This window comes from Schistocerca americana, unplaced genomic scaffold (assembly GCF_021461395.2).
Source record: "Schistocerca americana isolate TAMUIC-IGC-003095 unplaced genomic scaffold, iqSchAmer2.1 HiC_scaffold_369, whole genome shotgun sequence".
Classification (NCBI taxonomy): domain Eukaryota; kingdom Metazoa; phylum Arthropoda; class Insecta; order Orthoptera; family Acrididae; genus Schistocerca; species Schistocerca americana.
The window spans coordinates 70,399-96,514 of NW_025726092.1; the positions used below are offsets into that span (position 1 = coordinate 70,399).

Below are 26,116 nucleotides of genomic sequence, written 5' to 3' on the forward strand. Positions count from 1 at the left end.
ACACGCGTTCCAGTTATTTACATTGCTTGCAGCCGCTCCATCCACAAGGAGCGTGAGCCCGGATAGCTCAGTCGGTAGAGCATTAGGCTTTTAACCTAAGGGTCCAGGGTTCAAGTCCCTGTCCGGGCGAAGATTTTAACGTTTCCGTAATGGCTCGTCTCGTAGCGATGGTAACCCTGCCGTAATCAGTACACGGAGTTCGTTTCCTGTCAACAGTCTGCGCAGACCGGTTGGATTCTTCACGATTCCAGGGAAGCTTCAGTTACGAGCAGTCGTGGCCGAGTGGTTAAGGCGTCTGACTAGAAATCAGATTCCCTCTGGGAGCGTAGCTTCGAGTCCTACCGACTGCGTCGGTTTTTTCTTTAAGAACAACGAGCAGAAAATTTCGCAGATTGCCTGTCGTTTTGGTACCTCTCCACACCTCGCCTCTCTCAGCCGTTTATAGTGCCTGTCCTTTTGATAAGGGCGAATTCCAAGCGTCAGCTTTCGCGTCAGCCGAGCAAAGTCGGGACAAGTCGGGACATACGACAGGATGGTCTGCGTGGAACTACGACGAAAAAAACCTTCATTTAACAGCACGCGGCTCACATACTCATACGAAAAAACCGGCGCCACTTGCGGTGGCCGGGAATCGAACCCGGATCAACTGCTTGGAAGGCAACTATGCTCACCATTACACCACCACCGCACAGGCGCTGCTCGCAACGCCCCGCTGTGTCGGCTTCCTGCCCGCCAGCAGCGGCCCACGGTGATAGTAGCTGCAGGCGCTTTACGAGGTAGGAGGGTGCATCCACACGCATTCGGGTAGCGCCTCCACGCACGCTGCGTCTTTGGGCAAGACTAGTCGCCGCGGCCGCAAGGTTACTCACACGATAGAGATGAGCATTCGTTTTAAGGCAGTGTAGTGGAGCACTCCGCGTGTGTAGCACTTTTTTCGGTTGTATCCGACGTCGCTGGGTGGCAATCCCACTTTCCCCTGCAGAAAAGTACTCGGGAAGCACGGGCAGCTTGTCGAGCATCGGTGGTTCAATGGCATGTGCCTCAGTAGTGCAGTAGGCAGCGCGTAAGTCTCATAATCTTAAGGCTTGCCGGCACGATAGCTCAGCGTGTTCGGTCTGAGAGTTATCTGCCCTCTGTAATAAAAGACCGAGTCAACGATGAACATGAACGGGCGCCATCGGACGTCCGCCCCCAACAAATGCAACGAAAGAAATGAGAACAAAAAAAAAAAAATTGGTGAATGCTCGCTTAGCATGCGGACGGCACGGGTTCGAATCCCGGCCGATGCATCGTTCTGCTGTTCTCGCTATAATGCTGCCGCGCCGATTCCTCGCCTGAGCTGCGTCAGCCTCAGGAATGCATAGCAAGATTCGCTGTGAGAAGAACCATACACGCAGCACGCAATAGACCGTACTTGAACGGTCGCGTGCTATTTCTGAACTCTGACGACGGCCTGGCCCAACAGGCCGCTGTGTTCAGGTGCCGCAAGGGCGATGTACTGTAACCTCGGGCAGTGCTGCGTTCCGTTGAAAAAGCTGCGGCAGCAGTTTAATCTAGCAAGTAGGGAAAGCACGTGTAGCAACACAACAGATTCTTGAGAAAGCGCAAACTGTCTATCTCTAATATGAGAGACTTACCAAGTTTCCTGTAACATTACTTGCAACGTGCCTCGGTAGCGCAGTAGGTAGCGCGTAAGTCTCATAATCTTAAGGTCGTGAGTTCGATCCTCACCCGGGGCATTTAATTTGCTGTACATCATGGCTGAATTAACGGCGTTGCTGTTGCTAGGGAACGAACTTAATTGTCGTTCGTTATCCACAAGGAGTCTACGCCCCAGCGTCAATATGTTTATTTCCAATTATGACAACGTACAACTTTGATCTTTCTCTTCCCTTGTTAGGAGTAAAATAATGAATAGTCAATTTCGAGCTGTGCGCCATGCCAGTCTGTAGGCGCAAATATGCTCGCAAACGGAGAACTGCACTGAGTCCAGATTCAGCACGAAATACGAGAGGAGACGGAGAAAACCTCACGCTTATCGAGCAACTCCGGTGTGGTCTAGTGGCTAGGATACCTGGCTTTCACCCAGGAGGCCCGGGTTCGATTTCCGGTACCGGAACGGAAGTTTTTGCGCACACAACGCTCCACGTTTTGGCCTTCGAACTGTCGTTTGTCGCCCACCTTGCGAAGCTTCGACCGAACGTAATCGGGGAAAACAGGCACATGATGCAATTACTGTCGGCACCGGAATAAAGGGAGAAGAGGCTCTGGTCCGCTGTTGGGCTGCTACCAGCGTCAGTGGGAAGTCGGTGAAGTCGCCAGTTGCGCCAGAAGCCAGAAATTACCGTAGTACGCCTACACACGCGTTCCAGTTATTTACATTGCTTGCAGCCGCTCCATCCACAACGAGCGTGAGCCCGGATAGCTCAGTCGGTAGAGCATTAGGCTTTTAACCTAAGGGTCCAGGGTTCAAGTCCCTGTCCGGGCGAAGATTTTAACGTTTCCGTAATGGCTCGTCTCGTAGCGATGGTAACCCTGCCGTAATCAGTACACGGAGTTCGTTTCCTGTCAACAGTCTGCGCAGACCGGTTGGATTCTTCACGATTCCAGGGAAGCTTCAGTTACGAGCAGTCGTGGCCGAGTGGTTAAGGCGTCTGACTAGAAATCAGATTCCCTCTGGGAGCGTAGCTTCGAGTCCTACCGACTGCGTCGGTTTTTTCTTTAAGAACAACGAGCAGAAAATTTCGCAGATTGCCTGTCGTTTTGGTACCTCTCCACACCTCGCCTCTCTCAGCCGTTTATAGTGCCTGTCCTTTTGATAAGGGCGAATTCCAAGCGTCAGCTTTCGCGTCAGCCGAGCAAAGTCGGGACATACGACAGGATGGTCTGCGTGGAACTACGACGAAAAAAACCTTCATTTAACAGCACGCGGCTCACATACTCATACGAAAAAACCGGCGTCACTTGCGGTGGCCGGGAATCGAACCCGGATCAACTGCTTGGAAGGCAACTATGCTCACCATTACACCACCACCGCACAGGCGCTGCTCGCAACGCCCCGCTGTGTCGGCTTCCTGCCCGCCAGCAGCGGCCCACGGTGATAGTAGCTGCAGGCGCTTTACGAGGTAGGAGGGTGCATCCACACGCATTCGGGTAGCGCCTCCACGCACGCTGCGTCTTTGGGCAAGACTAGTCGCCGCGGCCGCAAGGTTACTCACACGATAGAGATGAGCATTCGTTTTAAGGCAGTGTAGTGGAGCACTCCGCGTGTGTAGCACTTTTTTCGGTTGTATCCGACGTCGCTGGGTGGCAATCCCACTTTCCCCTGCAGAAAAGTACTCGGGAAGCACGGGCAGCTTGTCGAGCATCGGTGGTTCAATGGCATGTGCCTCAGTAGTGCAGTAGGCAGCGCGTAAGTCTCATAATCTTAAGGCTTGCCGGCACGATAGCTCAGCGTGTTCGGTCTGAGAGTTATCTGCCCTCTGTAATAAAAGACCGAGTCAACGATGAACATGAACGGGCGCCATCGGACGTCCGCCCCCAACAAATGCAACGAAAGAAATGAGAACAAAAAAAAAAAAAAATTGGTGAATGCTCGCTTAGCATGCGGACGGCACGGGTTCGAATCCCGGCCGATGCATCGTTCTGCTGTTCTCGCTATAATGCTGCCGCGCCGATTCCTCGCCTGAGCTGCGTCAGCCTCAGGAATGCATAGCAAGATTCGCTGTGAGAAGAACCATACACGCAGCACGCAATAGACCGTACTTGAACGGTCGCGTGCTATTTCTGAACTCTGACGACGGCCTGGCCCAACAGGCCGCTGTGTTCAGGTGCCGCAAGGGCGATGTACTGTAACCTCGGGCAGTGCTGCGTTCCGTTGAAAAAGCTGCGGCAGCAGTTTAATCTAGCAAGTAGGGAAAGCACGTGTAGCAACACAACAGATTCTTGAGAAAGCGCAAACTGTCTATCTCTAATATGCGAGACTTACCAAGTTTCCTGGGACGTTGGTCGCAAACGTGCCTCGGTAGCGCAGTGGGCAGCGCGTAAGTCTCATAATCTTAAGGTCGTGAGTTCGATCCTCACCTGGGGCATTTAATTTGCTGTACATCATGGCTGAATTAACGGCGTTGCTGTTGCTAGGGAACGAACTGAATTGTCGTTTGTTATCCACAAGGAGTCCACGCCTCAGCGTCAAAATGTTTACATCCAGCTATGGCAAGGTACAGCTTTGACCTTTCTCCTCCCCTGTTATGAGTAAAATATGATGCAAACAGCAATGAATAGTCAGTTTCGAGCTGTGCGCCATGCCAGTCTGTACGCGCAAATATGCTCGCAAACAGAGAACACCACTGAGTCCGGATTCAGCGCGAAATGCCAGAGGAGAGGGAGTTAACCTGACACTTAACGAGCAAATCCGGTGTGGTCTAGTGGCTAGGATACCTGGCTTTCACCCAGGAGGCCCGGGTTCGATTCCCGGTACCGGAAGGGAAGTTTTTGCGCACACGACCCTCCATGTTTTGGCCCTCCAACCCTCGTTTGTCGCCCTCCTTCCGGAGCTTCAACCGAGCGTAATCGGGGAAAACAGGCACGAGATGCAATTACTGTCAGCACCGGGATAAAGGGAGAAGAGGCACTGGTCCCCTGTTGGGCTGCTACCAGCGTCAGTGGCAAGTCGGTGAAGTCGCCAGTTGCGCCAGAAGCCAGCAATTACGCGTTCCAGTTATTCACATTGCCTGCAGCTGCTCCATCCCACAACAAGTGTGAGCCCGGATAGCTCAGTCGGTAGAGCATTAGGCTTTTAACCTAAGGGTCCAGGGTTCGAGTCCCTGTCCGGGCGAAGATTTTAACGCTTCCGTAATGGCTCGTCTCGTAGCGCTGGTAGCCCTGTCGTAATCAGTGCACGGAGTTCGTTTCCTGTCAACAGTCTGCGCAGACCGGTTGGATTCTTCACGATTCCAGGGAAGCTTCAGTTACGAGCAGTCGTGGCCGAGTGGTTAAGGCGTCTGACTAGAAATCAGATTCCCTCTGGGAGCGTAGCTTCGAGTCCTACCGACTGCGTCGGTTTTTTCTTTAAGAACAACGAGCAGAAAATTTCGCAGATTGCCTGTCGTTTTGGTACCTCTCCACACCTCGCCTCTCTCAGCCGTTTATAGTGCCTGTCCTTTTGATAAGGGCGAATTCCAAGCGTCAGCTTTCGCGTCAGCCGAGCAAAGTCGGGACAAGTCGGGACATACGACAGGATGGTCTGCGTGGAACTACGACGAAAAAAACCTTCATTTAACAGCACGCGGCTCACATACTCATACGAAAAAACCGGCGCCACTTGCGGTGGCCGGGAATCGAACCCGGATCAACTGCTTGGAAGGCAACTATGCTCACCATTACACCACCACCGCACAGGCGCTGCTCGCAACGCCCCGCTGTGTCGGCTTCCTGCCCGCCAGCAGCGGCCCACGGTGATAGTAGCTGCAGGCGCTTTACGAGGTAGGAGGGTGCATCCACACGCATTCGGGTAGCGCCTCCACGCACGCTGCGTCTTTGGGCAAGACTAGTCGCCGCGGCCGCAAGGTTACTCACACGATAGAGATGAGCATTCGTTTTAAGGCAGTGTAGTGGAGCACTCCGCGTGTGTAGCACTTTTTTCGGTTGTATCCGACGTCGCTGGGTGGCAATCCCACTTTCCCCTGCAGAAAAGTACTCGGGAAGCACGGGCAGCTTGTCGAGCATCGGTGGTTCAATGGCATGTGCCTCAGTAGTGCAGTAGGCAGCGCGTAAGTCTCATAATCTTAAGGCTTGCCGGCACGATAGCTCAGCGTGTTCGGTCTGAGAGTTATCTGCCCTCTGTAATAAAAGACCGAGTCAACGATGAACATGAACGGGCGCCATCGGACGTCCGCCCCCAACAAATGCAACGAAAGAAATGAGAACAAAAAAAAAAAAAATTGGTGAATGCTCGCTTAGCATGCGGACGGCACGGGTTCGAATCCCGGCCGATGCATCGTTCTGCTGTTCTCGCTATAATGCTGCCGCGCCGATTCCTCGCCTGAGCTGCGTCAGCCTCAGGAATGCATAGCAAGATTCGCTGTGAGAAGAACCATACACGCAGCACGCAATAGACCGTACTTGAACGGTCGCGTGCTATTTCTGAACTCTGACGACGGCCTGGCCCAACAGGCCGCTGTGTTCAGGTGCCGCAAGGGCGATGTACTGTAACCTCGGGCAGTGCTGCGTTCCGTTGAAAAAGCTGCGGCAGCAGTTTAATCTAGCAAGTAGGGAAAGCACGTGTAGCAACACAACAGATTCTTGAGAAAGCGCAAACTGTCTATCTCTAATATGAGAGACTTACCAAGTTTCCTGTAACATTACTTGCAACGTGCCTCGGTAGCGCAGTAGGTAGCGCGTAAGTCTCATAATCTTAAGGTCGTGAGTTCGATCCTCACCCGGGGCATTTAATTTGCTGTACATCATGGCTGAATTAACGGCGTTGCTGTTGCTAGGGAACGAACTTAATTGTCGTTCGTTATCCACAAGGAGTCTACGCCCCAGCGTCAATATGTTTATTTCCAATTATGACAACGTACAACTTTGATCTTTCTCTTCCCTTGTTAGGAGTAAAATAATGAATAGTCAATTTCGAGCTGTGCGCCATGCCAGTCTGTAGGCGCAAATATGCTCGCAAACGGAGAACTGCACTGAGTCCAGATTCAGCACGAAATACGAGAGGAGACGGAGAAAACCTCACGCTTATCGAGCAACTCCGGTGTGGTCTAGTGGCTAGGATACCTGGCTTTCACCCAGGAGGCCCGGGTTCGATTTCCGGTACCGGAACGGAAGTTTTTGCGCACACAACGCTCCACGTTTTGGCCTTCGAACTGTCGTTTGTCGCCCACCTTGCGAAGCTTCGACCGAACGTAATCGGGGAAAACAGGCACATGATGCAATTACTGTCGGCACCGGAATAAAGGGAGAAGAGGCTCTGGTCCGCTGTTGGGCTGCTACCAGCGTCAGTGGGAAGTCGGTGAAGTCGCCAGTTGCGCCAGAAGCCAGAAATTACCGTAGTACGCCTACACACGCGTTCCAGTTATTTACATTGCTTGCAGCCGCTCCATCCACAAGGAGCGTGAGCCCGGATAGCTCAGTCGGTAGAGCATTAGGCTTTTAACCTAAGGGTCCAGGGTTCAAGTCCCTGTCCGGGCGAAGATTTTAACGTTTCCGTAATGGCTCGTCTCGTAGCGATGGTAACCCTGCCGTAATCAGTACACGGAGTTCGTTTCCTGTCAACAGTCTGCGCAGACCGGTTGGATTCTTCACGATTCCAGGGAAGCTTCAGTTACGAGCAGTCGTGGCCGAGTGGTTAAGGCGTCTGACTAGAAATCAGATTCCCTCTGGGAGCGTAGCTTCGAGTCCTACCGACTGCGTCGGTTTTTTCTTTAAGAACAACGAGCAGAAAATTTCGCAGATTGCCTGTCGTTTTGGTACCTCTCCACACCTCGCCTCTCTCAGCCGTTTATAGTGCCTGTCCTTTTGATAAGGGCGAATTCCAAGCGTCAGCTTTCGCGTCAGCCGAGCAAAGTCGGGACAAGTCGGGACATACGACAGGATGGTCTGCGTGGAACTACGACGAAAAAAACCTTCATTTAACAGCACGCGGCTCACATACTCATACGAAAAAACCGGCGCCACTTGCGGTGGCCGGGAATCGAACCCGGATCAACTGCTTGGAAGGCAACTATGCTCACCATTACACCACCACCGCACAGGCGCTGCTCGCAACGCCCCGCTGTGTCGGCTTCCTGCCCGCCAGCAGCGGCCCACGGTGATAGTAGCTGCAGGCGCTTTACGAGGTAGGAGGGTGCATCCACACGCATTCGGGTAGCGCCTCCACGCACGCTGCGTCTTTGGGCAAGACTAGTCGCCGCGGCCGCAAGGTTACTCACACGATAGAGATGAGCATTCGTTTTAAGGCAGTGTAGTGGAGCACTCCGCGTGTGTAGCACTTTTTTCGGTTGTATCCGACGTCGCTGGGTGGCAATCCCACTTTCCCCTGCAGAAAAGTACTCGGGAAGCACGGGCAGCTTGTCGAGCATCGGTGGTTCAATGGCATGTGCCTCAGTAGTGCAGTAGGCAGCGCGTAAGTCTCATAATCTTAAGGCTTGCCGGCACGATAGCTCAGCGTGTTTGGTCTGAGAGTTATCTGCCCTCTGTAATAAAAGACCGAGTCAACGATGAACATGAACGGGCGCCATCGGACGTCCGCCCCCAACAAATGCAACGAAAGAAATGAGAACAAAAAAAAAAAAAATTGGTGAATGCTCGCTTAGCATGCGGACGGCACGGGTTCGAATCCCGGCCGATGCATCGTTCTGCTGTTCTCGCTATAATGCTGCCGCGCCGATTCCTCGCCTGAGCTGCGTCAGCCTCAGGAATGCATAGCAAGATTCGCTGTGAGAAGAACCATACACGCAGCACGCAATAGACCGTACTTGAACGGTCGCGTGCTATTTCTGAACTCTGACGACGGCCTGGCCCAACAGGCCGCTGTGTTCAGGTGCCGCAAGGGCGATGTACTGTAACCTCGGGCAGTGCTGCGTTCCGTTGAAAAAGCTGCGGCAGCAGTTTAATCTAGCAAGTAGGGAAAGCACGTGTAGCAACACAACAGATTCTTGAGAAAGCGCAAACTGTCTATCTCTAATATGAGAGACTTACCAAGTTTCCTGTAACATTACTTGCAACGTGCCTCGGCAGCGCAGTAGGTAGCGCGTAAGTCTCATAATCTTAAGGTCGTGAGTTCGATCCTCACCCGGGGCATTTAATTTGCTGTACATCATGGCTGAATTAACGGCGTTGCTGTTGCTAGGGAACGAACTTAATTGTCGTTCGTTATCCACAAGGAGTCTACGCCCCAGCGTCAATATGTTTATTTCCAATTATGACAACGTACAACTTTGATCTTTCTCTTCCCTTGTTAGGAGTAAAATAATGAATAGTCAATTTCGAGCTGTGCGCCATGCCAGTCTGTAGGCGCAAATATGCTCGCAAACGGAGAACTGCACTGAGTCCAGATTCAGCACGAAATACGAGAGGAGACGGAGAAAACCTCACGCTTATCGAGCAACTCCGGTGTGGTCTAGTGGCTAGGATACCTGGCTTTCACCCAGGAGGCCCGGGTTCGATTTCCGGTACCGGAACGGAAGTTTTTGCGCACACAACGCTCCACGTTTTGGCCTTCGAACTGTCGTTTGTCGCCCACCTTGCGAAGCTTCGACCGAACGTAATCGGGGAAAACAGGCACATGATGCAATTACTGTCGGCACCGGAATAAAGGGAGAAGAGGCTCTGGTCCGCTGTTGGGCTGCTACCAGCGTCAGTGGGAAGTCGGTGAAGTCGCCAGTTGCGCCAGAAGCCAGAAATTACCGTAGTACGCCTACACACGCGTTCCAGTTATTTACATTGCTTGCAGCCGCTCCATCCACAAGGAGCGTGAGCCCGGATAGCTCAGTCGGTAGAGCATTAGGCTTTTAACCTAAGGGTCCAGGGTTCAAGTCCCTGTCCGGGCGAAGATTTTAACGTTTCCGTAATGGCTCGTCTCGTAGCGATGGTAACCCTGCCGTAATCAGTACACGGAGTTCGTTTCCTGTCAACAGTCTGCGCAGACCGGTTGGATTCTTCACGATTCCAGGGAAGCTTCAGTTACGAGCAGTCGTGGCCGAGTGGTTAAGGCGTCTGACTAGAAATCAGATTCCCTCTGGGAGCGTAGCTTCGAGTCCTACCGACTGCGTCGGTTTTTTCTTTAAGAACAACGAGCAGAAAATTTCGCAGATTGCCTGTCGTTTTGGTACCTCTCCACACCTCGCCTCTCTCAGCCGTTTATAGTGCCTGTCCTTTTGATAAGGGCGAATTCCAAGCGTCAGCTTTCGCGTCAGCCGAGCAAAGTCGGGACAAGTCGGGACATACGACAGGATGGTCTGCGTGGAACTACGACGAAAAAAACCTTCATTTAACAGCACGCGGCTCACATACTCATACGAAAAAACCGGCGCCACTTGCGGTGGCCGGGAATCGAACCCGGATCAACTGCTTGGAAGGCAACTATGCTCACCATTACACCACCACCGCACAGGCGCTGCTCGCAACGCCCCGCTGTGTCGGCTTCCTGCCCGCCAGCAGCGGCCCACGGTGATAGTAGCTGCAGGCGCTTTACGAGGTAGGAGGGTGCATCCACACGCATTCGGGTAGCGCCTCCACGCACGCTGCGTCTTTGGGCAAGACTAGTCGCCGCGGCCGCAAGGTTACTCACACGATAGAGATGAGCATTCGTTTTAAGGCAGTGTAGTGGAGCACTCCGCGTGTGTAGCACTTTTTTCGAATGTATCCGACGTCGCTGGGTGGCAATCCCACTTTCCCCTGCAGAAAAGTACTCGGGAAGCACGGGCAGCTTGTCGAGCATCGGTGGTTCAATGGCATGTGCCTCAGTAGTGCAGTAGGCAGCGCGTAAGTCTCATAATCTTAAGGCTTGCCGGCACGATAGCTCAGCGTGTTCGGTCTGAGAGTTATCTGCCCTCTGTAATAAAAGACCGAGTCAACGATGAACATGAACGGGCGCCATCGGACGTCCGCCCCCAACAAATGCAACGAAAGAAATGAGAACAAAAAAAAAAAAAAATTGGTGAATGCTCGCTTAGCATGCGGACGGCACGGGTTCGAATCCCGGCCGATGCATCGTTCTGCTGTTCTCGCTATAATGCTGCCGCGCCGATTCCTCGCCTGAGCTGCGTCAGCCTCAGGAATGCATAGCAAGATTCGCTGTGAGAAGAACCATACACGCAGCACGCAATAGACCGTACTTGAACGGTCGCGTGCTATTTCTGAACTCTGACGACGGCCTGGCCCAACAGGCCGCTGTGTTCAGGTGCCGCAAGGGCGATGTACTGTAACCTCGGGCAGTGCTGCGTTCCGTTGAAAAAGCTGCGGCAGCAGTTTAATCTAGCAAGTAGGGAAAGCACGTGTAGCAACACAACAGATTCTTGAGAAAGCGCAAACTGTCTATCTCTAATATGAGAGACTTACCAAGTTTCCTGTAACATTACTTGCAACGTGCCTCGGTAGCGCAGTAGGTAGCGCGTAAGTCTCATAATCTTAAGGTCGTGAGTTCGATCCTCACCCGGGGCATTTAATTTGCTGTACATCATGGCTGAATTAACGGCGTTGCTGTTGCTAGGGAACGAACTTAATTGTCGTTCGTTATCCACAAGGAGTCTACGCCCCAGCGTCAATATGTTTATTTCCAATTATGACAACGTACAACTTTGATCTTTCTCTTCCCTTGTTAGGAGTAAAATAATGAATAGTCAATTTCGAGCTGTGCGCCATGCCAGTCTGTAGGCGCAAATATGCTCGCAAACGGAGAACTGCACTGAGTCCAGATTCAGCACGAAATACGAGAGGAGACGGAGAAAACCTCACGCTTATCGAGCAACTCCGGTGTGGTCTAGTGGCTAGGATACCTGGCTTTCACCCAGGAGGCCCGGGTTCGATTTCCGGTACCGGAACGGAAGTTTTTGCGCACACAACGCTCCACGTTTTGGCCTTCGAACTGTCGTTTGTCGCCCACCTTGCGAAGCTTCGACCGAACGTAATCGGGGAAAACAGGCACATGATGCAATTACTGTCGGCACCGGAATAAAGGGAGAAGAGGCTCTGGTCCGCTGTTGGGCTGCTACCAGCGTCAGTGGGAAGTCGGTGAAGTCGCCAGTTGCGCCAGAAGCCAGAAATTACCGTAGTACGCCTACACACGCGTTCCAGTTATTTACATTGCTTGCAGCCGCTCCATCCACAAGGAGCGTGAGCCCGGATAGCTCAGTCGGTAGAGCATTAGGCTTTTAACCTAAGGGTCCAGGGTTCAAGTCCCTGTCCGGGCGAAGATTTTAACGTTTCCGTAATGGCTCGTCTCGTAGCGATGGTAACCCTGCCGTAATCAGTACACGGAGTTCGTTTCCTGTCAACAGTCTGCGCAGACCGGTTGGATTCTTCACGATTCCAGGGAAGCTTCAGTTACGAGCAGTCGTGGCCGAGTGGTTAAGGCGTCTGACTAGAAATCAGATTCCCTCTGGGAGCGTAGCTTCGAGTCCTACCGACTGCGTCGGTTTTTTCTTTAAGAACAACGAGCAGAAAATTTCGCAGATTGCCTGTCGTTTTGGTACCTCTCCACACCTCGCCTCTCTCAGCCGTTTATAGTGCCTGTCCTTTTGATAAGGGCGAATTCCAAGCGTCAGCTTTCGCGTCAGCCGAGCAAAGTCGGGACAAGTCGGGACATACGACAGGATGGTCTGCGTGGAACTACGACGAAAAAAACCTTCATTTAACAGCACGCGGCTCACATACTCATACGAAAAAACCGGCGCCACTTGCGGTGGCCGGGAATCGAACCCGGATCAACTGCTTGGAAGGCAACTATGCTCACCATTACACCACCACCGCACAGGCGCTGCTCGCAACGCCCCGCTGTGTCGGCTTCCTGCCCGCCAGCAGCGGCCCACGGTGATAGTAGCTGCAGGCGCTTTACGAGGTAGGAGGGTGCATCCACACGCATTCGGGTAGCGCCTCCACGCACGCTGCGTCTTTGGGCAAGACTAGTCGCCGCGGCCGCAAGGTTACTCACACGATAGAGATGAGCATTCGTTTTAAGGCAGTGTAGTGGAGCACTCCGCGTGTGTAGCACTTTTTTCGGTTGTATCCGACGTCGCTGGGTGGCAATCCCACTTTCCCCTGCAGAAAAGTACTCGGGAAGCACGGGCAGCTTGTCGAGCATCGGTGGTTCAATGGCATGTGCCTCAGTAGTGCAGTAGGCAGCGCGTAAGTCTCATAATCTTAAGGCTTGCCGGCACGATAGCTCAGCGTGTTCGGTCTGAGAGTTATCTGCCCTCTGTAATAAAAGACCGAGTCAACGATGAACATGAACGGGCGCCATCGGACGTCCGCCCCCAACAAATGCAACGAAAGAAATGAGAACAAAAAAAAAAAAATTGGTGAATGCTCGCTTAGCATGCGGACGGCACGGGTTCGAATCCCGGCCGATGCATCGTTCTGCTGTTCTCGCTATAATGCTGCCGCGCCGATTCCTCGCCTGAGCTGCGTCAGCCTCAGGAATGCATAGCAAGATTCGCTGTGAGAAGAACCATACACGCAGCACGCAATAGACCGTACTTGAACGGTCGCGTGCTATTTCTGAACTCTGACGACGGCCTGGCCCAACAGGCCGCTGTGTTCAGGTGCCGCAAGGGCGATGTACTGTAACCTCGGGCAGTGCTGCGTTCCGTTGAAAAAGCTGCGGCAGCAGTTTAATCTAGCAAGTAGGGAAAGCACGTGTAGCAACACAACAGATTCTTGAGAAAGCGCAAACTGTCTATCTCTAATATGAGAGACTTACCAAGTTTCCTGTAACATTACTTGCAACGTGCCTCGGTAGCGCAGTAGGTAGCGCGTAAGTCTCATAATCTTAAGGTCGTGAGTTCGATCCTCACCCGGGGCATTTAATTTGCTGTACATCATGGCTGAATTAACGGCGTTGCTGTTGCTAGGGAACGAACTTAATTGTCGTTCGTTATCCACAAGGAGTCTACGCCCCAGCGTCAATATGTTTATTTCCAATTATGACAACGTACAACTTTGATCTTTCTCTTCCCTTGTTAGGAGTAAAATAATGAATAGTCAATTTCGAGCTGTGCGCCATGCCAGTCTGTAGGCGCAAATATGCTCGCAAACGGAGAACTGCACTGAGTCCAGATTCAGCACGAAATACGAGAGGAGACGGAGAAAACCTCACGCTTATCGAGCAACTCCGGTGTGGTCTAGTGGCTAGGATACCTGGCTTTCACCCAGGAGGCCCGGGTTCGATTTCCGGTACCGGAACGGAAGTTTTTGCGCACACAACGCTCCACGTTTTGGCCTTCGAACTGTCGTTTGTCGCCCACCTTGCGAAGCTTCGACCGAACGTAATCGGGGAAAACAGGCACATGATGCAATTACTGTCGGCACCGGAATAAAGGGAGAAGAGGCTCTGGTCCGCTGTTGGGCTGCTACCAGCGTCAGTGGGAAGTCGGTGAAGTCGCCAGTTGCGCCAGAAGCCAGAAATTACCGTAGTACGCCTACACACGCGTTCCAGTTATTTACATTGCTTGCAGCCGCTCCATCCACAAGGAGCGTGAGCCCGGATAGCTCAGTCGGTAGAGCATTAGGCTTTTAACCTAAGGGTCCAGGGTTCAAGTCCCTGTCCGGGCGAAGATTTTAACGTTTCCGTAATGGCTCGTCTCGTAGCGATGGTAACCCTGCCGTAATCAGTACACGGAGTTCGTTTCCTGTCAACAGTCTGCGCAGACCGGTTGGATTCTTCACGATTCCAGGGAAGCTTCAGTTACGAGCAGTCGTGGCCGAGTGGTTAAGGCGTCTGACTAGAAATCAGATTCCCTCTGGGAGCGTAGCTTCGAGTCCTACCGACTGCGTCGGTTTTTTCTTTAAGAACAACGAGCAGAAAATTTCGCAGATTGCCTGTCGTTTTGGTACCTCTCCACACCTCGCCTCTCTCAGCCGTTTATAGTGCCTGTCCTTTTGATAAGGGCGAATTCCAAGCGTCAGCTTTCGCGTCAGCCGAGCAAAGTCGGGACAAGTCGGGACATACGACAGGATGGTCTGCGTGGAACTACGACGAAAAAAACCTTCATTTAACAGCACGCGGCTCACATACTCATACGAAAAAACCGGCGCCACTTGCGGTGGCCGGGAATCGAACCCGGATCAACTGCTTGGAAGGCAACTATGCTCACCATTACACCACCACCGCACAGGCGCTGCTCGCAACGCCCCGCTGTGTCGGCTTCCTGCCCGCCAGCAGCGGCCCACGGTGATAGTAGCTGCAGGCGCTTTACGAGGTAGGAGGGTGCATCCACACGCATTCGGGTAGCGCCTCCACGCACGCTGCGTCTTTGGGCAAGACTAGTCGCCGCGGCCGCAAGGTTACTCACACGATAGAGATGAGCATTCGTTTTAAGGCAGTGTAGTGGAGCACTCCGCGTGTGTAGCACTTTTTTCGGTTGTATCCGACGTCGCTGGGTGGCAATCCCACTTTCCCCTGCAGAAAAGTACTCGGGAAGCACGGGCAGCTTGTCGAGCATCGGTGGTTCAATGGCATGTGCCTCAGTAGTGCAGTAGGCAGCGCGTAAGTCTCATAATCTTAAGGCTTGCCGGCACGATAGCTCAGCGTGTTCGGTCTGAGAGTTATCTGCCCTCTGTAATAAAAGACCGAGTCAACGATGAACATGAACGGGCGCCATCGGACGTCCGCCCCCAACAAATGCAACGAAAGAAATGAGAACAAAAAAAAAAAAAAAAAATTGGTGAATGCTCGCTTAGCATGCGGACGGCACGGGTTCGAATCCCGGCCGATGCATCGTTCTGCTGTTCTCGCTATAATGCTGCCGCGCCGATTCCTCGCCTGAGCTGCGTCAGCCTCAGGAATGCATAGCAAGATTCGCTGTGAGAAGAACCATACACGCAGCACGCAATAGACCGTACTTGAACGGTCGCGTGCTATTTCTGAACTCTGACGACGGCCTGGCCCAACAGGCCGCTGTGTTCAGGTGCCGCAAGGGCGATGTACTGTAACCTCGGGCAGTGCTGCGTTCCGTTGAAAAAGCTGCGGCAGCAGTTTAATCTAGCAAGTAGGGAAAGCACGTGTAGCAACACAACAGATTCTTGAGAAAGCGCAAACTGTCTATCTCTAATATGAGAGACTTACCAAGTTTCCTGTAACATTACTTGCAACGTGCCTCGGTAGCGCAGTAGGTAGCGCGTAAGTCTCATAATCTTAAGGTCGTGAGTTCGATCCTCACCCGGGGCATTTAATTTGCTGTACATCATGGCTGAATTAACGGCGTTGCTGTTGCTAGGGAACGAACTTAATTGTCGTTCGTTATCCACAAGGAGTCTACGCCCCAGCGTCAATATGTTTATTTCCAATTATGACAACGTACAACTTTGATCTTTCTCTTCCCTTGTTAGGAGTAAAATAATGAATAGTCAATTTCGAGCTGTGCGCCATGCCAGTCTGTAGGCGCAAATATGCTCGCAAACGGAGAACTGCACTGAGTCCAGATTCAGCACGAAATACGAGAGGAGACGGAGAAAACCTCACGCTTATCGAGCAACTCCGGTGTGGTCTAGTGGCTAGGATACCTGGCTTTCACCCAGGAGGCCCGGGTTCGATTTCCGGTACCGGAACGGAAGTTTTTGCGCACACAACGCTCCACGTTTTGGCCTTCGAACTGTCGTTTGTCGCCCACCTTGCGAAGCTTCGACCGAACGTAATCGGGGAAAACAGGCACATGATGCAATTACTGTCGGCACCGAAATAAAGGGAGAAGAGGCTCTGGTCCGCTGTTGGGCTGCTACCAGCGTCAGTGGGAAGTCGGTGAAGTCGCCAGTTGCGCCAGAAGCCAGAAATTACCGTAGTACGCCTACACACGCGTTCCAGTTATTTACATTGCTTGCAGCCGCTCCATCCACAAGGAGCGTGAGCCCGGATAGCTCAGTCGGTAGAGCATTAGGCTTTTAACCTAAGGGTCCAGGGTTCAAGTCCCTGTCCGGGCGAAGATTTTAACGTTTCCGTAATGGCTCGTCTCGTAGCGATGGTAACCCTGCCGTAATCAGTACACGGAGTTCGTTTCCTGTCAACAGTCTGCGCAGACCGGTTGGATTCTTCACGATTCCAGGGAAGCTTCAGTTACGAGCAGTCGTGGCCGAGTGGTTAAGGCGTCTGACTAGAAATCAGATTCCCTCTGGGAGCGTAGCTTCGAGTCCTACCGACTGCGTCGGTTTTTTCTTTAAGAACAACGAGCAGAAAATTTCGCAGATTGCCTGTCGTTTTGGTACCTCTCCACACCTCGCCTCTCTCAGCCGTTTATAGTGCCTGTCCTTTTGATAAGGGCGAATTCCAAGCGTCAGCTTTCGCGTCAGCCGAGCAAAGTCGGGACAAGTCGGGACATACGACAGGATGGTCTGCGTGGAACTACGACGAAAAAAACCTTCATTTAACAGCACGCGGCTCACATACTCATACGAAAAAACCGGCGCCACTTGCGGTGGCCGGGAATCGAACCCGGATCAACTGCTTGGAAGGCAACTATGCTCACCATTACACCACCACCGCACAGGCGCTGCTCGCAACGCCCCGCTGTGTCGGCTTCCTGCCCGCCAGCAGCGGCCCACGGTGATAGTAGCTGCAGGCGCTTTACGAGGTAGGAGGGTGCATCCACACGCATTCGGGTAGCGCCTCCACGCACGCTGCGTCTTTGGGCAAGACTAGTCGCCGCGGCCGCAAGGTTACTCACACGATAGAGATGAGCATTCGTTTTAAGGCAGTGTAGTGGAGCACTCCGCGTGTGTAGCACTTTTTTCGGTTGTATCCGACGTCGCTGGGTGGCAATCCCACTTTCCCCTGCAGAAAAGTACTCGGGAAGCACGGGCAGCTTGTCGAGCATCGGTGGTTCAATGGCATGTGCCTCAGTAGTGCAGTAGGCAGCGCGTAAGTCTCATAATCTTAAGGCTTGCCGGCACGATAGCTCAGCGTGTTCGGTCTGAGAGTTATCTGCCCTCTGTAATAAAAGACCGAGTCAACGATGAACATGAACGGGCGCCATCGGACGTCCGCCCCCAACAAATGCAACGAAAGAAATGAGAACAAAAAAAAAAAAAAAAAATTGGTGAATGCTCGCTTAGCATGCGGACGGCACGGGTTCGAATCCCGGCCGATGCATCGTTCTGCTGTTCTCGCTATAATGCTGCCGCGCCGATTCCTCGCCTGAGCTGCGTCAGCCTCAGGAATGCATAGCAAGATTCGCTGTGAGAAGAACCATACACGCAGCACGCAATAGACCGTACTTGAACGGTCGCGTGCTATTTCTGAACTCTGACGACGGCCTGGCCCAACAGGCCGCTGTGTTCAGGTGCCGCAAGGGCGATGTACTGTAACCTCGGGCAGTGCTGCGTTCCGTTGAAAAAGCTGCGGCAGCAGTTTAATCTAGCAAGTAGGGAAAGCACGTGTAGCAACACAACAGATTCTTGAGAAAGCGCAAACTGTCTATCTCTAATATGAGAGACTTACCAAGTTTCCTGTAACATTACTTGCAACGTGCCTCGGTAGCGCAGTAGGTAGCGCGTAAGTCTCATAATCTTAAGGTCGTGAGTTCGATCCTCACCCGGGGCATTTAATTTGCTGTACATCATGGCTGAATTAACGGCGTTGCTGTTGCTAGGGAACGAACTTAATTGTCGTTCGTTATCCACAAGGAGTCTACGCCCCAGCGTCAATATGTTTATTTCCAATTATGACAACGTACAACTTTGATCTTTCTCTTCCCTTGTTAGGAGTAAAATAATGAATAGTCAATTTCGAGCTGTGCGCCATGCCAGTCTGTAGGCGCAAATATGCTCGCAAACGGAGAACTGCACTGAGTCCAGATTCAGCACGAAATACGAGAGGAGACGGAGAAAACCTCACGCTTATCGAGCAACTCCGGTGTGGTCTAGTGGCTAGGATACCTGGCTTTCACCCAGGAGGCCCGGGTTCGATTTCCGGTACCGGAACGGAAGTTTTTGCGCACACAACGCTCCACGTTTTGGCCTTCGAACTGTCGTTTGTCGCCCACCTTGCGAAGCTTCGACCGAACGTAATCGGGGAAAACAGGCACATGATGCAATTACTGTCGGCACCGAAATAAAGGGAGAAGAGGCTCTGGTCCGCTGTTGGGCTGCTACCAGCGTCAGTGGGAAGTCGGTGAAGTCGCCAGTTGCGCCAGAAGCCAGAAATTACCGTAGTACGCCTACACACGCGTTCCAGTTATTTACATTGCTTGCAGCCGCTCCATCCACAAGGAGCGTGAGCCCGGATAGCTCAGTCGGTAGAGCATTAGGCTTTTAACCTAAGGGTCCAGGGTTCAAGTCCCTGTCCGGGCGAAGATTTTAACGTTTCCGTAATGGCTCGTCTCGTAGCGATGGTAACCCTGCCGTAATCAGTACACGGAGTTCGTTTCCTGTCAACAGTCTGCGCAGACCGGTTGGATTCTTCACGATTCCAGGGAAGCTTCAGTTACGAGCAGTCGTGGCCGAGTGGTTAAGGCGTCTGACTAGAAATCAGATTCCCTCTGGGAGCGTAGCTTCGAGTCCTACCGACTGCGTCGGTTTTTTCTTTAAGAACAACGAGCAGAAAATTTCGCAGATTGCCTGTCGTTTTGGTACCTCTCCACACCTCGCCTCTCTCAGCCGTTTATAGTGCCTGTCCTTTTGATAAGGGCGAATTCCAAGCGTCAGCTTTCGCGTCAGCCGAGCAAAGTCGGGACAAGTCGGGACATACGACAGGATGGTCTGCGTGGAACTACGACGAAAAAAACCTTCATTTAACAGCACGCGGCTCACATACTCATACGAAAAAACCGGCGCCACTTGCGGTGGCCGGGAATCGAACCCGGATCAACTGCTTGGAAGGCAACTATGCTCACCATTACACCACCACCGCACAGGCGCTGCTCGCAACGCCCCGCTGTGTCGGCTTCCTGCCCGCCAGCAGCGGCCCACGGTGATAGTAGCTGCAGGCGCTTTACGAGGTAGGAGGGTGCATCCACACGCATTCGGGTAGCGCCTCCACGCACGCTGCGTCTTTGGGCAAGACTAGTCGCCGCGGCCGCAAGGTTACTCACACGATAGAGATGAGCATTCGTTTTAAGGCAGTGTAGTGGAGCACTCCGCGTGTGTAGCACTTTTTTCGGTTGTATCCGACGTCGCTGGGTGGCAATCCCACTTTCCCCTGCAGAAAAGTACTCGGGAAGCACGGGCAGCTTGTCGAGCATCGGTGGTTCAATGGCATGTGCCTCAGTAGTGCAGTAGGCAGCGCGTAAGTCTCATAATCTTAAGGCTTGCCGGCACGATAGCTCAGCGTGTTCGGTCTGAGAGTTATCTGCCCTCTGTAATAAAAGACCGAGTCAACGATGAACATGAACGGGCGCCATCGGACGTCCGCCCCCAACAAATGCAACGAAAGAAATGAGAACAAAAAAAAAAAAAATTGGTGAATGCTCGCTTAGCATGCGGACGGCACGGGTTCGAATCCCGGCCGATGCATCGTTCTGCTGTTCTCGCTATAATGCTGCCGCGCCGATTCCTCGCCTGAGCTGCGTCAGCCTCAGGAATGCATAGCAAGATTCGCTGTGAGAAGAACCATACACGCAGCACGCAATAGACCGTACTTGAACGGTCGCGTGCTATTTCTGAACTCTGACGACGGCCTGGCCCAACAGGCCGCTGTGTTCAGGTGCCGCAAGGGCGATGTACTGTAACCTCGGGCAGTGCTGCGTTCCGTTGAAAAAGCTGCGGCAGCAGTTTAATCTAGCAAGTAGGGAAAGCACGTGTAGCAACACAACAGATTCTTGAGAAAGCGCAAACTGTCTATCTCTAATATGAGAGACTTACCAAGTTTCCTGTAACATTACTTGCAACGTGCCTCGGTAGCGCAGTAGGTAGCGCGTAAGTCTCATAATCTTAAGGTCGTGAGTTCGATCCTCACCCGGGGCATTTAATTTGCTGTACATCATGGCTGAATTAACGGCGTTGCTGTTGCTAGGGAACGAACTTAATTGTCGTTCGTTATCCACAAGGAGTCTACGCCCAGCGTCAATATGTTTATTTCCAATTATGACAACGTACAACTTTGATCTTTCTCTTCCCTTGTTAGGAGTAAAATAATGAATAGTCAATTTCGAGCTGTGCGCCATGCCAGTCTGTAGGCGCAAATATGCTCGCAAACGGAGAACTGCACTGAGTCCAGATTCAGCACGAAATACGAGAGGAGACGGAGAAAACCTCACGCTTATCGAGCAACTCCGGTGTGGTCTAGTGGCTAGGATACCTGGCTTTCACCCAGGAGGCCCGGGTTCGATTTCCGGTACCGGAACGGAAGTTTTTGCGCACACAACGCTCCACGTTTTGGCCTTCGAACTGTCGTTTGTCGCCCACCTTGCGAAGCTTCGACCGAACGTAATCGGGGAAAACAGGCACATGATGCAATTACTGTCGGCACCGGAATAAAGGGAGAAGAGGCTCTGGTCCGCTGTTGGGCTGCTACCAGCGTCAGTGGGAAGTCGGTGAAGTCGCCAGTTGCGCCAGAAGCCAGAAATTACCGTAGTACGCCTACACACGCGTTCCAGTTATTTACATTGCTTGCAGCCGCTCCATCCACAAGGAGCGTGAGCCCGGATAGCTCAGTCGGTAGAGCATTAGGCTTTTAACCTAAGGGTCCAGGGTTCAAGTCCCTGTCCGGGCGAAGATTTTAACGTTTCCGTAATGGCTCGTCTCGTAGCGATGGTAACCCTGCCGTAATCAGTACACGGAGTTCGTTTCCTGTCAACAGTCTGCGCAGACCGGTTGGATTCTTCACGATTCCAGGGAAGCTTCAGTTACGAGCAGTCGTGGCCGAGTGGTTAAGGCGTCTGACTAGAAATCAGATTCCCTCTGGGAGCGTAGCTTCGAGTCCTACCGACTGCGTCGGTTTTTTCTTTAAGAACAACGAGCAGAAAATTTCGCAGATTGCCTGTCGTTTTGGTACCTCTCCACACCTCGCCTCTCTCAGCCGTTTATAGTGCCTGTCCTTTTGATAAGGGCGAATTCCAAGCGTCAGCTTTCGCGTCAGCCGAGCAAAGTCGGGACAAGTCGGGACATACGACAGGATGGTCTGCGTGGAACTACGACGAAAAAAACCTTCATTTAACAGCACGCGGCTCACATACTCATACGAAAAAACCGGCGCCACTTGCGGTGGCCGGGAATCGAACCCGGATCAACTGCTTGGAAGGCAACTATGCTCACCATTACACCACCACCGCACAGGCGCTGCTCGCAACGCCCCGCTGTGTCGGCTTCCTGCCCGCCAGCAGCGGCCCACGGTGATAGTAGCTGCAGGCGCTTTACGAGGTAGGAGGGTGCATCCACACGCATTCGGGTAGCGCCTCCACGCACGCTGCGTCTTTGGGCAAGACTAGTCGCCGCGGCCGCAAGGTTACTCACACGATAGAGATGAGCATTCGTTTTAAGGCAGTGTAGTGGAGCACTCCGCGTGTGTAGCACTTTTTTCGGTTGTATCCGACGTCGCTGGGTGGCAATCCCACTTTCCCCTGCAGAAAAGTACTCGGGAAGCACGGGCAGCTTGTCGAGCATCGGTGGTTCAATGGCATGTGCCTCAGTAGTGCAGTAGGCAGCGCGTAAGTCTCATAATCTTAAGGCTTGCCGGCACGATAGCTCAGCGTGTTCGGTCTGAGAGTTATCTGCCCTCTGTAATAAAAGACCGAGTCAACGATGAACATGAACGGGCGCCATCGGACGTCCGCCCCCAACAAATGCAACGAAAGAAATGAGAACAAAAAAAAAAAAAATTGGTGAATGCTCGCTTAGCATGCGGACGGCACGGGTTCGAATCCCGGCCGATGCATCGTTCTGCTGTTCTCGCTATAATGCTGCCGCGCCGATTCCTCGCCTGAGCTGCGTCAGCCTCAGGAATGCATAGCAAGATTCGCTGTGAGAAGAACCATACACGCAGCACGCAATAGACCGTACTTGAACGGTCGCGTGCTATTTCTGAACTCTGACGACGGCCTGGCCCAACAGGCCGCTGTGTTCAGGTGCCGCAAGGGCGATGTACTGTAACCTCGGGCAGTGCTGCGTTCCGTTGAAAAAGCTGCGGCAGCAGTTTAATCTAGCAAGTAGGGAAAGCACGTGTAGCAACACAACAGATTCTTGAGAAAGCGCAAACTGTCTATCTCTAATATGAGAGACTTACCAAGTTTCCTGTAACATTACTTGCAACGTGCCTCGGTAGCGCAGTAGGTAGCGCGTAAGTCTCATAATCTTAAGGTCGTGAGTTCGATCCTCACCCGAGGCATTTAATTTGCTGTACATCATGGCTGAATTAACGGCGTTGCTGTTGCTAGGGAACGAACTTAATTGTCGTTCGTTATCCACAAGGAGTCTACGCCCCAGCGTCAATATGTTTATTTCCAATTATGACAACGTACAACTTTGATCTTTCTCTTCCCTTGTTAGGAGTAAAATAATGAATAGTCAATTTCGAGCTGTGCGCCATGCCAGTCTGTAGGCGCAAATATGCTCGCAAACGGAGAACTGCACTGAGTCCAGATTCAGCACGAAATACGAGAGGAGACGGAGAAAACCTCACGCTTATCGAGCAACTCCGGTGTGGTCTAGTGGCTAGGATACCTGGCTTTCACCCAGGAGGCCCGGGTTCGATTTCCGGTACCGGAACGGAAGTTTTTGCGCACACAACGCTCCACGTTTTGGCCTTCGAACTGTCGTTTGTCGCCCACCTTGCGAAGCTTCGACCGAACGTAATCGGGGAAAACAGGCACATGATGCAATTACTGTCGGCACCGGAATAAAGGGAGAAGAGGCTCTGGTCCGCTGTTGGGCTGCTACCAGCGTCAGTGGGAAGTCGGTGAAGTCGCCAGTTGCGCCAGAAGCCAGAAATTACCGTAGTACGCCTACACACGCGTTCCAGTTATTTACATTGCTTGCAGCCGCTCCATCCACGAGGAGCGTGAGCCCGGATAGCTCAGTCGGTAGAGCATTAGGCTTTTAACCTAAGGGTCCAGGGTTCAAGTCCCTGTCCGGGCGAAGATTTTAACGTTTCCGTAATGGCTCGTCTCGTAGCGATGGTAACCCTGCCGTAATCAGTACACGGAGTTCGTTTCCTGTCAACAGTCTGCGCAGACCGGTTGGATTCTTCACGATTCCAGGGAAGCTTCAGTTACGAGCAGTCGTGGCCGAGTGGTTAAGGCGTCTGACTAGAAATCAGATTCCCTCTGGGAGCGTAGCTTCGAGTCCTACCGACTGCGTCGGTTTTTTCTTTAAGAACAACGAGCAGAAAATTTCGCAGATTGCCTGTCGTTTTGGTACCTCTCCACACCTCGCCTCTCTCAGCCGTTTATAGTGCCTGTCCTTTTGATAAGGGCGAATTCCAAGCGTCAGCTTTCGCGTCAGCCGAGCAAAGTCGGGACATACGACAGGATGGTCTGCGTGGAACTACGACGAAAAAAACCTTCATTTAACAGCACGCGGCTCACATACTCATACGAAAAAACCGGCGCCACTTGCGGTGGCCGGGAATCGAACCCGGATCAACTGCTTGGAAGGCAACTATGCTCACCATTACACCACCACCGCACAGGCGCTGCTCGCAACGCCCCGCTGTGTCGGCTTCCTGCCCGCCAGCAGCGGCCCACGGTGATAGTAGCTGCAGGCGCTTTACGAGGTAGGAGGGTGCATCCACACGCATTCGGGTAGCGCCTCCACGCACGCTGCGTCTTTGGGCAAGACTAGTCGCCGCGGCCGCAAGGTTACTCACACGATAGAGATGAGCATTCGTTTTAAGGCAGTGTAGTGGAGCACTCCGCGTGTGTAGCACTTTTTTCGGTTGTATCCGACGTCGCTGGGTGGCAATCCCACTTTCCCCTGCAGAAAAGTACTCGGGAAGCACGGGCAGCTTGTCGAGCATCGGTGGTTCAATGGCATGTGCCTCAGTAGTGCAGTAGGCAGCGCGTAAGTCTCATAATCTTAAGGCTTGCCGGCACGATAGCTCAGCGTGTTCGGTCTGAGAGTTATCTGCCCTCTGTAATAAAAGACCGAGTCAACGATGAACATGAACGGGCGCCATCGGACGTCCGCCCCCAACAAATGCAACGAAAGAAATGAGAACAAAAAAAAAAAAAATTGGTGAATGCTCGCTTAGCATGCGGACGGCACGGGTTCGAATCCCGGCCGATGCATCGTTCTGCTGTTCTCGCTATAATGCTGCCGCGCCGATTCCTCGCCTGAGCTGCGTCAGCCTCAGGAATGCATAGCAAGATTCGCTGTGAGAAGAACCATACACGCAGCACGCAATAGACCGTACTTGAACGGTCGCGTGCTATTTCTGAACTCTGACGACGGCCTGGCCCAACAGGCCGCTGTGTTCAGGTGCCGCAAGGGCGATGTACTGTAACCTCGGGCAGTGCTGCGTTCCGTTGAAAAAGCTGCGGCAGCAGTTTAATCTAGCAAGTAGGGAAAGCACGTGTAGCAACACAACAGATTCTTGAGAAAGCGCAAACTGTCTATCTCTAATATGAGAGACTTACCAAGTTTCCTGTAACATTACTTGCAACGTGCCTCGGTAGCGCAGTAGGTAGCGCGTAAGTCTCATAATCTTAAGGTCGTGAGTTCGATCCTCACCCGGGGCATTTAATTTGCTGTACATCATGGCTGAATTAACGGCGTTGCTGTTGCTAGGGAACGAACTTAATTGTCGTTCGTTATCCACAAGGAGTCTACGCCCCAGCGTCAATATGTTTATTTCCAATTATGACAACGTACAACTTTGATCTTTCTCTTCCCTTGTTAGGAGTAAAATAATGAATAGTCAATTTCGAGCTGTGCGCCATGCCAGTCTGTAGGCGCAAATATGCTCGCAAACGGAGAACTGCACTGAGTCCAGATTCAGCACGAAATACGAGAGGAGACGGAGAAAACCTCACGCTTATCGAGCAACTCCGGTGTGGTCTAGTGGCTAGGATACCTGGCTTTCACCCAGGAGGCCCGGGTTCGATTTCCGGTACCGGAACGGAAGTTTTTGCGCACACAACGCTCCACGTTTTGGCCTTCGAACTGTCGTTTGTCGCCCACCTTGCGAAGCTTCGACCGAACGTAATCGGGGAAAACAGGCACATGATGCAATTACTGTCGGCACCGAAATAAAGGGAGAAGAGGCTCTGGTCCGCTGTTGGGCTGCTACCAGCGTCAGTGGGAAGTCGGTGAAGTCGCCAGTTGCGCCAGAAGCCAGAAATTACCGTAGTACGCCTACACACGCGTTCCAGTTATTTACATTGCTTGCAGCCGCTCCATCCACAAGGAGCGTGAGCCCGGATAGCTCAGTCGGTAGAGCATTAGGCTTTTAACCTAAGGGTCCAGGGTTCAAGTCCCTGTCCGGGCGAAGATTTTAACGTTTCCGTAATGGCTCGTCTCGTAGCGATGG

The 26,116-nt window shown here is 52.5% G+C and overlaps 56 non-coding genes across 56 annotated transcripts; 45 read left to right on the forward strand and 11 right to left on the reverse strand.

The window, feature by feature from the left end:
* Positions 1–56: 56 nt before the first annotated feature.
* Trnak-uuu lies at positions 57–129 on the forward strand. Its single transcript has one exon. It is a non-coding gene; the product is annotated as a tRNA-Lys (tRNA).
* Positions 130–268: 139 nt separating this feature from the next.
* Trnas-aga lies at positions 269–350 on the forward strand. The gene has a single exon. It is a non-coding gene; the product is annotated as a tRNA-Ser (tRNA).
* A 266-nt stretch (positions 351–616) lies between these two features.
* On the reverse strand, positions 617–688 carry Trnag-ucc. Its single transcript has one exon. It is a non-coding gene; the product is annotated as a tRNA-Gly (tRNA).
* A 978-nt stretch (positions 689–1,666) lies between these two features.
* Trnam-cau lies at positions 1,667–1,739 on the forward strand. Its single transcript has one exon. It is a non-coding gene; the product is annotated as a tRNA-Met (tRNA).
* A 308-nt stretch (positions 1,740–2,047) lies between these two features.
* Positions 2,048–2,119, forward strand: Trnae-uuc. The gene has a single exon. It is a non-coding gene; the product is annotated as a tRNA-Glu (tRNA).
* A 296-nt stretch (positions 2,120–2,415) lies between these two features.
* Positions 2,416–2,488, forward strand: Trnak-uuu. Its single transcript has one exon. It is a non-coding gene; the product is annotated as a tRNA-Lys (tRNA).
* Positions 2,489–2,627: 139 nt separating this feature from the next.
* Trnas-aga lies at positions 2,628–2,709 on the forward strand. The gene has a single exon. It is a non-coding gene; the product is annotated as a tRNA-Ser (tRNA).
* A 256-nt stretch (positions 2,710–2,965) lies between these two features.
* Trnag-ucc lies at positions 2,966–3,037 on the reverse strand. Its single transcript has one exon. It is a non-coding gene; the product is annotated as a tRNA-Gly (tRNA).
* Positions 3,038–4,018: 981 nt separating this feature from the next.
* Positions 4,019–4,091, forward strand: Trnam-cau. Its single transcript has one exon. It is a non-coding gene; the product is annotated as a tRNA-Met (tRNA).
* A 322-nt stretch (positions 4,092–4,413) lies between these two features.
* Positions 4,414–4,485, forward strand: Trnae-uuc. The gene has a single exon. It is a non-coding gene; the product is annotated as a tRNA-Glu (tRNA).
* Positions 4,486–4,764: 279 nt separating this feature from the next.
* On the forward strand, positions 4,765–4,837 carry Trnak-uuu. Its single transcript has one exon. It is a non-coding gene; the product is annotated as a tRNA-Lys (tRNA).
* Positions 4,838–4,976: 139 nt separating this feature from the next.
* Positions 4,977–5,058, forward strand: Trnas-aga. Its single transcript has one exon. It is a non-coding gene; the product is annotated as a tRNA-Ser (tRNA).
* Positions 5,059–5,324: 266 nt separating this feature from the next.
* Positions 5,325–5,396, reverse strand: Trnag-ucc. The gene has a single exon. It is a non-coding gene; the product is annotated as a tRNA-Gly (tRNA).
* Positions 5,397–6,375: 979 nt separating this feature from the next.
* Positions 6,376–6,448, forward strand: Trnam-cau. Its single transcript has one exon. It is a non-coding gene; the product is annotated as a tRNA-Met (tRNA).
* A 308-nt stretch (positions 6,449–6,756) lies between these two features.
* Positions 6,757–6,828, forward strand: Trnae-uuc. Its single transcript has one exon. It is a non-coding gene; the product is annotated as a tRNA-Glu (tRNA).
* A 296-nt stretch (positions 6,829–7,124) lies between these two features.
* On the forward strand, positions 7,125–7,197 carry Trnak-uuu. Its single transcript has one exon. It is a non-coding gene; the product is annotated as a tRNA-Lys (tRNA).
* Positions 7,198–7,336: 139 nt separating this feature from the next.
* Positions 7,337–7,418, forward strand: Trnas-aga. Its single transcript has one exon. It is a non-coding gene; the product is annotated as a tRNA-Ser (tRNA).
* Positions 7,419–7,684: 266 nt separating this feature from the next.
* Trnag-ucc lies at positions 7,685–7,756 on the reverse strand. The gene has a single exon. It is a non-coding gene; the product is annotated as a tRNA-Gly (tRNA).
* A 979-nt stretch (positions 7,757–8,735) lies between these two features.
* Positions 8,736–8,808, forward strand: Trnam-cau. Its single transcript has one exon. It is a non-coding gene; the product is annotated as a tRNA-Met (tRNA).
* Positions 8,809–9,116: 308 nt separating this feature from the next.
* On the forward strand, positions 9,117–9,188 carry Trnae-uuc. The gene has a single exon. It is a non-coding gene; the product is annotated as a tRNA-Glu (tRNA).
* Positions 9,189–9,484: 296 nt separating this feature from the next.
* On the forward strand, positions 9,485–9,557 carry Trnak-uuu. The gene has a single exon. It is a non-coding gene; the product is annotated as a tRNA-Lys (tRNA).
* A 139-nt stretch (positions 9,558–9,696) lies between these two features.
* Trnas-aga lies at positions 9,697–9,778 on the forward strand. Its single transcript has one exon. It is a non-coding gene; the product is annotated as a tRNA-Ser (tRNA).
* A 266-nt stretch (positions 9,779–10,044) lies between these two features.
* Trnag-ucc lies at positions 10,045–10,116 on the reverse strand. Its single transcript has one exon. It is a non-coding gene; the product is annotated as a tRNA-Gly (tRNA).
* A 980-nt stretch (positions 10,117–11,096) lies between these two features.
* Trnam-cau lies at positions 11,097–11,169 on the forward strand. The gene has a single exon. It is a non-coding gene; the product is annotated as a tRNA-Met (tRNA).
* A 308-nt stretch (positions 11,170–11,477) lies between these two features.
* Trnae-uuc lies at positions 11,478–11,549 on the forward strand. Its single transcript has one exon. It is a non-coding gene; the product is annotated as a tRNA-Glu (tRNA).
* A 296-nt stretch (positions 11,550–11,845) lies between these two features.
* Trnak-uuu lies at positions 11,846–11,918 on the forward strand. The gene has a single exon. It is a non-coding gene; the product is annotated as a tRNA-Lys (tRNA).
* Positions 11,919–12,057: 139 nt separating this feature from the next.
* Positions 12,058–12,139, forward strand: Trnas-aga. The gene has a single exon. It is a non-coding gene; the product is annotated as a tRNA-Ser (tRNA).
* Positions 12,140–12,405: 266 nt separating this feature from the next.
* Positions 12,406–12,477, reverse strand: Trnag-ucc. Its single transcript has one exon. It is a non-coding gene; the product is annotated as a tRNA-Gly (tRNA).
* Positions 12,478–13,455: 978 nt separating this feature from the next.
* Positions 13,456–13,528, forward strand: Trnam-cau. The gene has a single exon. It is a non-coding gene; the product is annotated as a tRNA-Met (tRNA).
* Positions 13,529–13,836: 308 nt separating this feature from the next.
* Trnae-uuc lies at positions 13,837–13,908 on the forward strand. The gene has a single exon. It is a non-coding gene; the product is annotated as a tRNA-Glu (tRNA).
* Positions 13,909–14,204: 296 nt separating this feature from the next.
* Positions 14,205–14,277, forward strand: Trnak-uuu. Its single transcript has one exon. It is a non-coding gene; the product is annotated as a tRNA-Lys (tRNA).
* Positions 14,278–14,416: 139 nt separating this feature from the next.
* Trnas-aga lies at positions 14,417–14,498 on the forward strand. The gene has a single exon. It is a non-coding gene; the product is annotated as a tRNA-Ser (tRNA).
* Positions 14,499–14,764: 266 nt separating this feature from the next.
* Positions 14,765–14,836, reverse strand: Trnag-ucc. The gene has a single exon. It is a non-coding gene; the product is annotated as a tRNA-Gly (tRNA).
* Positions 14,837–15,819: 983 nt separating this feature from the next.
* On the forward strand, positions 15,820–15,892 carry Trnam-cau. Its single transcript has one exon. It is a non-coding gene; the product is annotated as a tRNA-Met (tRNA).
* A 308-nt stretch (positions 15,893–16,200) lies between these two features.
* Trnae-uuc lies at positions 16,201–16,272 on the forward strand. The gene has a single exon. It is a non-coding gene; the product is annotated as a tRNA-Glu (tRNA).
* A 296-nt stretch (positions 16,273–16,568) lies between these two features.
* On the forward strand, positions 16,569–16,641 carry Trnak-uuu. The gene has a single exon. It is a non-coding gene; the product is annotated as a tRNA-Lys (tRNA).
* Positions 16,642–16,780: 139 nt separating this feature from the next.
* Trnas-aga lies at positions 16,781–16,862 on the forward strand. The gene has a single exon. It is a non-coding gene; the product is annotated as a tRNA-Ser (tRNA).
* Positions 16,863–17,128: 266 nt separating this feature from the next.
* Positions 17,129–17,200, reverse strand: Trnag-ucc. The gene has a single exon. It is a non-coding gene; the product is annotated as a tRNA-Gly (tRNA).
* A 983-nt stretch (positions 17,201–18,183) lies between these two features.
* Positions 18,184–18,256, forward strand: Trnam-cau. Its single transcript has one exon. It is a non-coding gene; the product is annotated as a tRNA-Met (tRNA).
* Positions 18,257–18,564: 308 nt separating this feature from the next.
* On the forward strand, positions 18,565–18,636 carry Trnae-uuc. The gene has a single exon. It is a non-coding gene; the product is annotated as a tRNA-Glu (tRNA).
* Positions 18,637–18,932: 296 nt separating this feature from the next.
* Trnak-uuu lies at positions 18,933–19,005 on the forward strand. Its single transcript has one exon. It is a non-coding gene; the product is annotated as a tRNA-Lys (tRNA).
* Positions 19,006–19,144: 139 nt separating this feature from the next.
* Positions 19,145–19,226, forward strand: Trnas-aga. Its single transcript has one exon. It is a non-coding gene; the product is annotated as a tRNA-Ser (tRNA).
* A 266-nt stretch (positions 19,227–19,492) lies between these two features.
* On the reverse strand, positions 19,493–19,564 carry Trnag-ucc. Its single transcript has one exon. It is a non-coding gene; the product is annotated as a tRNA-Gly (tRNA).
* A 979-nt stretch (positions 19,565–20,543) lies between these two features.
* On the forward strand, positions 20,544–20,616 carry Trnam-cau. The gene has a single exon. It is a non-coding gene; the product is annotated as a tRNA-Met (tRNA).
* A 307-nt stretch (positions 20,617–20,923) lies between these two features.
* Trnae-uuc lies at positions 20,924–20,995 on the forward strand. Its single transcript has one exon. It is a non-coding gene; the product is annotated as a tRNA-Glu (tRNA).
* A 296-nt stretch (positions 20,996–21,291) lies between these two features.
* On the forward strand, positions 21,292–21,364 carry Trnak-uuu. The gene has a single exon. It is a non-coding gene; the product is annotated as a tRNA-Lys (tRNA).
* A 139-nt stretch (positions 21,365–21,503) lies between these two features.
* Positions 21,504–21,585, forward strand: Trnas-aga. Its single transcript has one exon. It is a non-coding gene; the product is annotated as a tRNA-Ser (tRNA).
* A 266-nt stretch (positions 21,586–21,851) lies between these two features.
* Trnag-ucc lies at positions 21,852–21,923 on the reverse strand. The gene has a single exon. It is a non-coding gene; the product is annotated as a tRNA-Gly (tRNA).
* A 979-nt stretch (positions 21,924–22,902) lies between these two features.
* Positions 22,903–22,975, forward strand: Trnam-cau. The gene has a single exon. It is a non-coding gene; the product is annotated as a tRNA-Met (tRNA).
* A 308-nt stretch (positions 22,976–23,283) lies between these two features.
* On the forward strand, positions 23,284–23,355 carry Trnae-uuc. Its single transcript has one exon. It is a non-coding gene; the product is annotated as a tRNA-Glu (tRNA).
* A 296-nt stretch (positions 23,356–23,651) lies between these two features.
* Trnak-uuu lies at positions 23,652–23,724 on the forward strand. Its single transcript has one exon. It is a non-coding gene; the product is annotated as a tRNA-Lys (tRNA).
* A 139-nt stretch (positions 23,725–23,863) lies between these two features.
* Trnas-aga lies at positions 23,864–23,945 on the forward strand. Its single transcript has one exon. It is a non-coding gene; the product is annotated as a tRNA-Ser (tRNA).
* A 256-nt stretch (positions 23,946–24,201) lies between these two features.
* On the reverse strand, positions 24,202–24,273 carry Trnag-ucc. Its single transcript has one exon. It is a non-coding gene; the product is annotated as a tRNA-Gly (tRNA).
* Positions 24,274–25,252: 979 nt separating this feature from the next.
* Positions 25,253–25,325, forward strand: Trnam-cau. The gene has a single exon. It is a non-coding gene; the product is annotated as a tRNA-Met (tRNA).
* A 308-nt stretch (positions 25,326–25,633) lies between these two features.
* Trnae-uuc lies at positions 25,634–25,705 on the forward strand. The gene has a single exon. It is a non-coding gene; the product is annotated as a tRNA-Glu (tRNA).
* A 296-nt stretch (positions 25,706–26,001) lies between these two features.
* Trnak-uuu lies at positions 26,002–26,074 on the forward strand. The gene has a single exon. It is a non-coding gene; the product is annotated as a tRNA-Lys (tRNA).
* The last annotated feature ends 42 nt before the right edge of the window (positions 26,075–26,116 follow it).